A 12,061-nucleotide genomic window follows, 5' to 3' on the forward strand; every position below is an offset into this window, starting at 1 on the left:
ATTACAATCTTAACCCACATGACTTCTTTACATGTTCTTAACACTTATCATTGCTATTGAGATTACAAACCTACCCAACATGTCTTCTTTACTTGTTCTTAACACTTATAATTGCTATTGAGATTACAAACCTACCCAACATGTCTTCTTTACTTGTTCTTAACACTTATAATTGCTATTGAGAGTACAAACCTACCCAACATGTCTTCTTTACTTGTTCTTAACACTTATAATTGCTATTGAGATTTCAAACCTACCTAACATGTCTTCTTTACTTGCTCTAACACTTATAATTGCTATTGAGATTACAAACCTACCTAACATGTCTTCTTTACTTGTTCTTAACACTTATAATTGCTATTGAGATTACAAACCTACCCAACATGTCTTCTTTACTTGTTCTTTACACTTATAATTGCTATTGAGATTACAAACCTACCCAAGATGTCTTCTTTACTTCTTCTTAACATTTATAATTCCTACTGAGATTACAAACCTACCCAACATGTCTTCTTTACTTGTTCTTAACACTTATAATTGCTATTGAGATTACAAACCTACCTAACATGTCTTCTTTACTTGTTCTTAACACTTATAATTGCTATTGAGATTACAAACCTACCCAACATGTCTTCTTTACTTGTTCTTAACACTTATAATTGCTATTGAGATTACAAACCTACCCAAGATGTCTTCTTTACTTGTTCTTAACGCTTATAATTGCTATTGAGATTACAAACCTACCTAACATGTCTTCTTTACTTGTTCTTAACACTGATAATTGCTATTGAGATTACAAACCTACCCAACAGCCTTCTTTACTTGTTCTTAACACTTATAATTGCTATTGAGATTACAAACCTACCCAACATGTCTTCTTTACTTGTTCATAACACTTATAATTGCTGTTGAGATTACAAACCTACCCAACATGTCTTCTTTACTTGTTCTTAACACTTATAATTGCTATTGAGATTACAAACCTACCTAACATGTCTTCTTTACTTGTTCTTAACACTTATAATTGCTATTGAGATTACAAACCTACCCAACATGTCTTCTTTACTTGTTCTTAACACTTATAATTGCTATTGAGATTACAAACCTACCCAAGATGTCTTCTTTACTTGTTCTTAACACTTATAATTGCTATTGAGATTACAAACCTACCTAACATGTCTTCTTTACTTGTTCTTAACACTGATAATTGCTATTGAGATTACAAACCTACCCAACAGCCTTCTTTACTTGTTCTTAACACTTATAATTGCTATTGAGATTACAAACCTACCCAACATGTCTTCTTTACTTGTTCATAACACTTATAATTGCTGTTGAGATTACAAACCTACCCAACATGTCTTCTTTACTTGTTCTTAACACTTATTATTGCTATTTAAATTACAAACCTACACAACAATTTAATTGTTTTAAACACATATGTCTTGTTTGATTGCAATAAGTGATTCTCATACAATACTTTACTTGCCCCATAGTTAATATAGTTAAGACAGTAATTATTTCTGGTATATTAAATAGATGGACTGCCGAATAACTAATAACACTTAATTAATAGCAATAGTCCAGTTTATTCTTCTGCTTCTGTATGAACGTAGGTTCACTACGGTGAATAAAGTGCGATTTAAAACATGATATATACACTTTACACTGTCATAAGAAACCCAATGTTGTTTTTTTGGTTTACTATTCTTGCTCATAGGTCCTCCATGGGGGCAGCAGTTACTCTACGGATTTACAACATTAAAACCAGGGGGTTGATTCTCCTGATGTGGCTTTGCTATAAGAAAAAAAAAAAACACACGCACACAAACACATACATTTATCTAGAGTTACTGTTGTCGAGTGGAATTCCTCTAAACTAGTAAAACTCAGTGACCAGTTATGATTCGAAGGGTATATTAGGTTTCAGCTTCATTATATTAAGTATACGAATCTACGTAAAATATGTTCTCAACCCAAACGAGCCGTTTTTACATATATATTTCCACTTTTTGTTGCTGATGTGCAGCCCAACAGGTGGCAGTAGGCGTTATTGACTGGTTGCTTGCCTTTTAGTCTATCACTCTAGATAGCGCAGATGGTACTCGAGCTTTGTTTAAAATTCAACAACAAAAACATTAAATAATAAGTACATTACGAATTAATGGAATTATTTATTCATTTTATATAATAAAATTTTACGTCACATTCCTCAAAATGTGCCGTAAAATTTATAAACCAATATTTGTATTTTTTATATTATAATATGTTAATTTTGATTTGCAAAAGAAGTTCAGTTTGGTTTGAATTTCGCGCAAAGTTATACGAGGGCTACAGTGCATAACGAAGTTTTTGCTTCTTGAACCCTGTTGGATGTTCCTTATAGATTTTTTGGCTGCTGATCACGAAAATCACATCCAAATGTACCCATCACGTACCGTTTCATCGAAATCTTTAGTTTTGTCATGTTTTTTCTTATATTTGTGTCCAAAAATTTTCGTTTCTGTAAGAGACCTATGAAAAATGTTTTGTGCAGTCTGGCCATATCCAGGCATGAAATCAGGCCAGGTTGGAAGCTGTTCTGTGGAAGTATGCAGCCCAGAGCCAGCTTGACACTGTCTCAACAGGCTATAAAGTGGCTTGCATACACAGATGCTGCTCATTGGATTAATATAGACCTTATAGTGTGTACGTATTATTTCAGAATATAGCATTGCCTCAGTAGTACTGTAACAAGTAAGTTAGATGTTATATACGTTTTGCAGGACGATGGTGTCGGTCAATATGCCTCATCAATGTCGTAACAGCCGCGACACATTCTGCTATATTTGTGGCGAGTATACACTTGTTCATCAGAGATGCTCAATGAATGCTCTTGTGAAGAAATCATATCATCTGTACTTCGGCTGTAAAATTGGTGATCAAGACCGGGAATGGATGCCTGACATTTGTTGTGCGACATATGCTGTCTGTCTGATAGCTTGGCTCAGAGGCAATAGAAAGACAATGCCGTTTCCTGTCTCGATGATATGGCAAGAATAGAAAGACCATGTGACGAACTGTTACTTCTGTTTGACTTATGTGTCTGGTTTCTCTGTCAAAAACAAGAAGTCAATTGAATACCCTAATCTGCCTTCAGCAATAAAACACTATGGCACATGACGACAATCTTCCCATTCCGAACCCACCAGAGGAATGAAGTCCCACCTCCTATATATTAACTGCCTTAATGCTAAATATTAAGTTTATATTCATTATATTTACAAAATATAATTTTTTTTTAGTGCTATGTTGTTCTATATTTAAAATGATATTAATTTTTACTATATCCCTCAGTGGCAGAGTGGTATTTCTGTAGACTTACCTTAGTAGAAATTGAGTTTTGATACCTGTTGTGGGTGAAACACAAATAATCCATTCCGTAGCACTGTGCTTAACAACAAACAAACGTTGTTATTGTAGCTAACCATTGCATAAGAATTGTAAAAACGTACCAGTTTGGCAAATATATGTCATATCTACTGTCCTGTGGTTCACTGATAAGTCTGAGAGCTTATGATGTTAAAAATCGACTTCAGACAGCCCCTATGGGCAGAACAAATGTTCAGTTTTGAGCTTAACAACAAAAAACAAAAATAATAAAAAAAACAAAAAACAGTGTATCTAGCTGATAAAAGAACCACAACTTGAATATATTCTGTAAAGTTGTTACAAAGTCCTGTCAGTACTTATATATATATATATAATGTTTCTAACTGGAAAGTTAAAATATTCTCATCTGTATGTCGTATGGAAACATTTTATCACATGTGCAGTTTACCTTCCCCTCACTGAACAGATAAAATAGAAAATGTCTTTCCTTGTATACAAACTGGATTATGGAAAAATGCATAGAAAAATGATGCATACTGGATTCATATCACAGTTGCAGGACTATTGTTAAGATACATAAGTGTCAGACAAAACATAATCAGACATACTATGATGGTGTGTTGAGGCTCCAAAATCTTTTCAACATAACATATTCAGCCTCTTTATAAGTGTATATATGCATTTTTAGCATTTATATATATAGATACACACACTTGTTTGTATTTTTTTGTTCACATTTAGCAATGATCCAATTCTCAAACTTTTTTTTGTATCACTCTAACAGAGAAGACAATGTTTGGCTAACAATGAGAAAAAATATGTATTACTGGAAAGCAAGGCCAGGAAGCTGAAACATTTAAGTACTTATTCTGTTGTATGTATTTAAGGTCATATGATATGTGGTAATTATTTATGAGTGCACATATGGAATTATGAGTATTTGATAAACTTCCTATAAAAGTTACAGATGCTTTACTCCTTAAAAAGGTTCTTAATTCTGAGCTTATATACTGTCACCTCACTGAGCTTACAATGAGACAACCACACAGACAAAGTTCCAACTGTGGAAAGAAAATATGGGGGAAAAAAAAAAGAAAAGAAATTGAAAAGCTATATCTCAAGAGCTGACAGGTCTGAAAGAAAAAAATTGAGGGATTATTTTTGTTATGTAAATCTAAATATGTTCAGTAAAAAAAAAATATATTAAGTAATTTCTAACATAGATAATAAAACTGTTTGTTGAACAGATTGTATGATTGTTACAAGAGTGGTAACTGATTTTGAATGGCTGATAAAATTAAGTCATATCTTTTAAACTTGGAATATTTATGTGAGGTGTGGTAATTCTAGAAAAAAATAACAAACAAACAAGTGGAATAAGTATTGGTAAAAGTATGTAAGTTTGTATTTGAAAATCACAAAGTGAACTGGTTTGTGGAGATTACAGTGATTTTTTTTAAGACTGCTGCACGAGGAACAACAAAAGTAAAATGGGTTCAGTTAATAAAATGCACAAAACAAAGATGATGTTAAACTCTGTAAAGGAAGGGAACAACTGTTCAAATTCAAAGAATAATAGTTTATTTTGGATATTCATTCAAAGCTATATGTGCTATACACCCCTCATTTTTGAACTGACAGATTAGTAAGGAAAACAGTGACTGTAGTCAACATTGTCAATTTTTGAATAGAGGAATTTTGGCTGTCACTGTTCTATACACCCATAGACAAAAACACACAGCACTATTATTTTTTATTACAATGGAATGCAAACCATGGACTCTCGCAAATTCACAATCCTGCATAATAACCACTAGGTCTAGTCTAGCCTAAAGAATAACAGCAGGTTAGACAATGAATCTGAGGATCCATGGTTTGCATCTCATTGCTGCAGAGAAACTTATTAAAACTTCACACAAATATACCATCTGAATGTTTTTTTTTCACAGATGAGCTACAGCTACAGAAAATTCTAATAAAAGCTTAAATCATTTATGCATGCAAAAATATTTAGTACTCAGCACAATAAATAATTTAAAACAAATTGGTATACTTTAGAAAATAAATTTCAAAACTTGCTTACCAGCAGCTTCTTCAGATTCAAGTTGGTAAGTGGGGTGGTCTGTCTTTACTTAGTTCAAATAAAGGTACTTTTTCACTGGCTATTGAAAACTGTTAGAAAAGGAATTATGAAAACAGTCTTCATGGGATGATGTTCAAAGTACATATATAGATTCTGACTTAAGTATGTAAGTAGATTAATTCTTTATACATGTATTTGTAATAAGTTATGGCTCATTTACATAAGCACGTGGAATGCAAAAGAATATATGAAAAGAAACTGAAGTTTATAAAAATTCAAAATAGTTTTTATACTGTTTAGGTTAACTGTACTTTATTAAAAACAGTGTTCAAAAGGTCAACTCGAGTGCTGAGATTATGTTCTATTATTCAACATTATTTCGATAATATGTTAAGATTTTGTAATAAATGGTGGGGTAAATCACAGCCAAAGCATCTTGATGTATTTTCCAATACTGCATATGAATTTTGGCTACCAAGACCATATTTAAGCAGAACAAAGGCCCAAAAGTCTATTGGAGTTGCACCTTAGGATGTGATAAGCATGTATTGAAGAGTATTACTGCAATTTCAATTTCTTTGGCCATCTTTCTCAAGAAACAGCATCAATTCCATGGCAACATGTTAACTTGTAGCTTGTCAGCCTTCATGAGCCTCAAATACTTAATTATTATCTGTCAAGAGTACTAGGAAATGCACGTATCATGATAGCTTTCTCTGTATGTCAAAGTATTCTCTATTCTCTTTTGTAGCAATCACCTTCATTTCATGTATGAAGACACTGCTGTGAATTACGTTTTTTTGGAACATGTTGGTGTCTTAAAGGCTGATAACAAGTTTTCCAAGGAGATCACTGAAGATTTAAGCCTTTCAAATATCATGTGCTTTGTCTCTACATTATTTATAAAGTTCACTGTATGAATTCTTATCTTCCCAAAGACCTTATGTACTCCTCCAGCAACAAGTGTTATATGTGGCAGCGTTTCACTTTCGATTGGTAAAAAATTCACCCTGAACCAAACATACAGATGATAATGTGCTGCGTAGCCAGTAATCTCATGGCTGACATTTATAAGTGCATACCATTGAATTAGTAAAAATAATTCAATTCTTGAAAATATGAGCAGTTGATAAAAATATATAATTATAGAACTAAGGAAAAGAAAGCCAAATGTCAAACGTTTTGTATTTAGTGTTTTTTCTTCATTTGGATATATTAATGTTTGTATCTATTTAGTGTTTTTCCCCATGTAACGCCTTTTTGTACTGTTTTATTTGTTGTAAATAAATTCAAAATTGGCACAGTGATTTTGGTGCCGTCGTTTGCCGTGCCCGTTACGGATATTGCATTGTTCCTTAACGTGCGTCGGCTTCGTCCGTGAATCTTGGTCGTGTGCTGTAAATTAGTGTTTTCGTGGGAGTGTGTGTACAGTGCTGTGTCGGTCGGTATGGCTAAGGCCGCGGTCTATCTGATTTATGGTGCCCGCGGCTACGCTATCATAGGCGATCATAGACGCCGTGAATGCTACTGTCGGGGGTAGCCATACTGAACGTCTCCAACATTTTGGCAGCGGGCGTTATGTGGCGTTGCTGATGACGGCCGCTCACGCCCATTGCCTGCTGGACCAAGGATAATTTCACTTGAGGGACGAGAGCGTGCTCGTGGAGCCGGCCGGAAAGAAAGTCATGTGGATCACCCTCAGTTCGGTTCCCTAGGAACTGTCTCATGACGTCGTTAAGGATGTGCTGTCGGCGTATAGAACAGTACGAAAGTTAGAACACAAGACGCGCTCACATATATGCACCGAGAACCGACATGTGTGTACGTTTTCCCCGTAAGGTGTCATTAACCGGGTATGCGACGCCTGTGTCTCCGCTGTGCCCTCGAAGGCCACCTATAAGATGAGTGCCAGACCCCGCAGTGCGAGATATGTCTGGCGTATATACATGAGGACATTTCGTGGACTGTCTCTTGTGATATTTGTAGTGGTGGCAACACATGTCCGAAGCGTGTGGCAAGTAATGCTACGGTGGCTGTGGGGTCGGCGACGGTTCCGCGGCCCACACAGGCGAGAGCGAAATGGGCAGGGGAGGCAGCTTCTCCTCTCGCGTCGTGCATGGCGGCTGCGGGTGGAACCCGAAAGGGTGCCTGTCCCAGCGGCTGCCGTGTCCAAAAAGGAAGAGTTTCGATTCTCTAAGGGGGGCCACGCTCGCCCGCCCTTGGCGTGGTCGATGTGTCCTATTGGGTGGAGATTGGCGCTTTACGTGCCGATCGCGTGGGAGATCCGGCACCTTCCGTCAGACCATGGTTTCGAAGAGGCAAATAGGCAAAGAAGAAAACCGAAAATTAAGCTTCTTTGAAGTCAGAAACATATAAACAAGAGAAACGTTATTTACAATGTAATTGAACTATTTCTCTGGATATTAAAACAATTTTGACCGAACTTTACAATCGTTCATTAATTAACACCATTCTCTAGGCTTGCATTTTCGGTAAAGCTTCTTAATCTATCTGCCGCTATTTCCAAATTTTTCAGTTTAAAATATCAATTGGAACTTTTCATTCGTGACTGGAAAGCAGAGTTGAGTAGTGTGAGACAGAAAACATTGGAAAAAGAATTTTTTTAAACGAAAGTCAAGTGGATGAATCGTGATAACACATGTCTGACTGAGAAACGCGACTTCACAAACATCACGCTTATTGCACGATCATTTAAAATTTCAATCAAAATTCAGAAATAAGAAGATGATGGCCATGCGTCAAGGAAGCAGTCTGATTTATCAGGAATTGGTTCCAACTCAACCACTCACACAACACTTTAAATTTTGCCTCATTCTTGCTAGAATAGTAAAAGATAATAATTTTGATTTCGGTTATTGTGGAGTATACACACCAGATATTTATTATAAAATATTATAATAAAGCACCTTTTGAAAATTATCTCAGAAAATGTTCAGTTAGCAACCGTATTATACATTCATACCTTTGACGTTTTAGACAGGTTAATTGAGTTAGTAAACCTAAGTAAATCGGATAAATTTTTACAAAAGACAAAGTGGAAAGTATAACTTTCCTAATCAACTTTTAGTTTGATTTAAAGAACTGTTAAAGAGATGAAAGATCTTATGTTGTTCTTGCTAGAATAGTAAAAGATAATAATTTTGTTTTCTGTTATTATGGAGTATACACACTAGAAATTTATTATAAAATATTATATTTGCATCATATAAACGTCGCGAAATCGAAAAATATAGGAACGCTTTGTTAGGAAGTTTTCATTCGCATTTCTTGAAAATTACGATCATCAATTGACAAAGTCGATTGTTTTATTTTCATTTACGGTAAAGTAAGTTACGCTTTGTGTTTGTTCGATACTTTGAGTTTCTATCTGTTGAGGGTCTTATGGTGGTTTTGTCTCTCGTCATATGTGGTTTAAATGCTAGCTGAGTAGTTTATGGACAGAGCGATGAGATCGGAAAAATTAAAAATATTAAAGAGCCAAAGATGCAGAAAGAGATGGATAACACGTTCTTAACTTTAAAAGGCGCCACCATTCGAAAAAATGAAAATTTAAATAAAAAAAAATCACGTGGCCGAGCGGATGGCAGGTCGCAGTCCGGTGGGTTCGAATCCCACTCCTGACAGAATCACTGATATTTTGCCTCTTTTCATTCGTACGTTAACGTGACTCACGTTGTCAAGAAATTTTCCGGTACTTGTATTTTAGGTTCAAAATGGACCATTAACATATGATTTCATTTGAAGGAAAATGTTAAAAGCGAAAACTTGTCTACTTATGGGATGAACAACATAACTTTTATTATTACATGTTTTACTATAAAAATATAATAACTGCGATCTCTCTACAACGTAACAAAAGATGTGTGCTAGAAATGTAGTATACTTTTAGGTGATATCCTTTATGACACAATCAGGGAAAAAATAGTATGTTTTATTCTACGAAGGCCGATTTTCTAAAAACAAGCCTCACTTTATAGAAGTAACATGAACAAATATAAACTGTTTAGGTGTTCCTCTTGATACCAATATTTTTCTTAGTTTGTCGATCGTGTCAGTGAACACATTTTTTGAGCACGTTATGAAACATGATACCTGCACTCCCTTAAAATATGAATCACGTTTAGCTAGGTAAAAATAAAGAAGAATAAGAGAACTTTTATTTGTCAAATCTGTGTTGTATGTTAAAATTTAGGAATATGGAAGAAGAAACTAGCAACAGTGGAAGTGGTTCCCGTGATTTCTAGTTTCGAAACAACACCAAATTATATGATTATAAAAGACAGTCACTGAAGGGAACTTTCTATTTTTTCTAATTGTCGAGCTAATGTTCATTTGGTTAGTAACCAAGAACGGAACGGAAATCATAATGGAATGACTGATAGAAAGGATTTCTTCCTCGAAATGGACAAAGAAGAGAACCGAAAATCAAGTTTCCTTTAAGTCAGAAACATATCGTTCATTGATTAAGACCATTCTCATAGCTTGCATTTTCGGTAAAGCTTCTTAATCTATCTGCCGTCGTTATTTCCAGCTTTTCAGTTTAAAATAACAATTGGAACTGTTCATTCGTGACGGGAAAGCATAGTTAAATAGTATGAGACCGAAAACATTCGAAAAAAGTTATTAAACAAAAGCCATCAGGATGAATAGTGATAACACATGTCTGACTGATCAATGCGACTTCAGAAACATCACGCTTGTTGCACGTTCATTTAAAATTTCAATCAAAATTCAGAAATAAGAAGATGATGGCCATGCGTCAAGGAAGCAGTCTGATTTATCAGGAATTGGTTCCAACTCAACCACTCACACAACACTTTAAATTTTGCCTCATTACCTTCAAAAGTTAATTTTTCTAAAGCTAGAATCGAGAAAATCTGCTATTTGTATCGGAAATATCAGTTCCAAGTGTACGAGGAATATGTACTTTGGACGTTTGAAAACGGCCTGCAAAGAAACGATTGCTTTTCTTTGATGCCGTACATTCGACAAGTGGTTTAACATGAGATCTCGCTATATATGTATATGCAAACGAAATTAAGAAGAGAAATTTGATTGTGACATGTTTCGTTAAAAAATGAAAATTTGGTACTTCTCAGATCGTTCCTAAAAAAGCTGTGCAAGATATATCACATAATTTTAGAAGCTTTTCATTTTGGAGAAAATCAATGATAAAAAAGCTCTTTCCTGATAATATTCTGCGAAGTTTTCTCAGAAACATAGTTTAACAACAGGTCTCATTTCTCATATGTAACGAGAACAGCAATTAAAACCTGTCTGTCTTGGTGTTCCTTTTAGCACATACATTTGTGGTTTGTTATATAACAACCTCTAATACATACAAAAGTTAATAGGTTTTTGTTAAGATGTCTTCTATGTCATGTTGCTCGGCAAGAAAAGTATATTTGTTATACTTTTATACTAAAATAGGTTCAAAATATCAGTAATAACACCACTTTATTATGAGTTGGGGCCCATACCAACCTGCAAGCACTGAGAGTCATGTATAACCTATACACTTCATACAAGGGTGCCCATATACCTTGGGACAGTGGCTATTCTACCTCTGTCACATAAAATATATTGATCTAATAACCTGAGCATAACTGGGTACTTTCATTCATATAACAATACTTAATACATAGAAAACCCAGTGTGTTTTGGTAATGGTGCTTTCTTGCAATAGCTTTTGTTATGTTGCCTCGTAACAAAAGTATAGATTAATATTGTACTGTAAATATAAAATGAAATATATGAATAACAAAACTGGAAAATATTTAATTTTTTAATTTAAAGCCTGCACTGATTAAAGAACTTCATTTTTTATCAAAATCACTTGTGACATAACAGTAAATACCTTAATTCAGAAATTATTTAAGTTTAAAATAAGATAGGGGTTGTCCATCAAGGTTGTTGGTGTCAACCTACAAAGCCCACACTTTACTCATGGCCAGCTTTATGTTGGATGTTGGTGTAAGAACCTCTAGCTCTTGGCAACAGAAGATAAAACAACTAATATTAACCTAATAACATGATGAAATTACTTCTGGTAGTTTTTAATGTAAAAAAAACTATTTTTTTGTTGTAATTAATGTTTGTGTTGTTGTCTCCAAATAGTATAACATATACATACATATATATAATACTGAATACAACAAGCATGCTGAATTAAAATTACACTAATATCTTAAGATATTTGTCTTTGAAATAAATTCATATTTAATTTATATTTTTCAGGCAATAGTTTCTACACCATGACAACATAATTCATAGAAATATTAAAATTGATAACATTTAATGTGGGGAAGATTGGACCATAAAACGAGGATAGTTTTTAGACATATGATGTCTTTTGTGAACACGAGCATTTCTAAGTATTTTAGGTTGTTTGTAACAGTTTCCTCTTCGTGTAGATTACTTGACAATATATGTACGTTATGAAGATGTTCAAACATCACATAATATCAGTGGTTTACTTGATTATTTACATAAAAAGCATAAAATATGTACATGTAAGTACAAATGTTTCCAATTCTCATGTTCAATGCATCTTCAATGATTTCTAAGAGAATGTATCCATGCTTT

This window comes from Tachypleus tridentatus, chromosome 4 (assembly GCF_004210375.1).
Source record: "Tachypleus tridentatus isolate NWPU-2018 chromosome 4, ASM421037v1, whole genome shotgun sequence".
Lineage (NCBI taxonomy): Eukaryota > Metazoa > Arthropoda > Merostomata > Xiphosura > Limulidae > Tachypleus > Tachypleus tridentatus.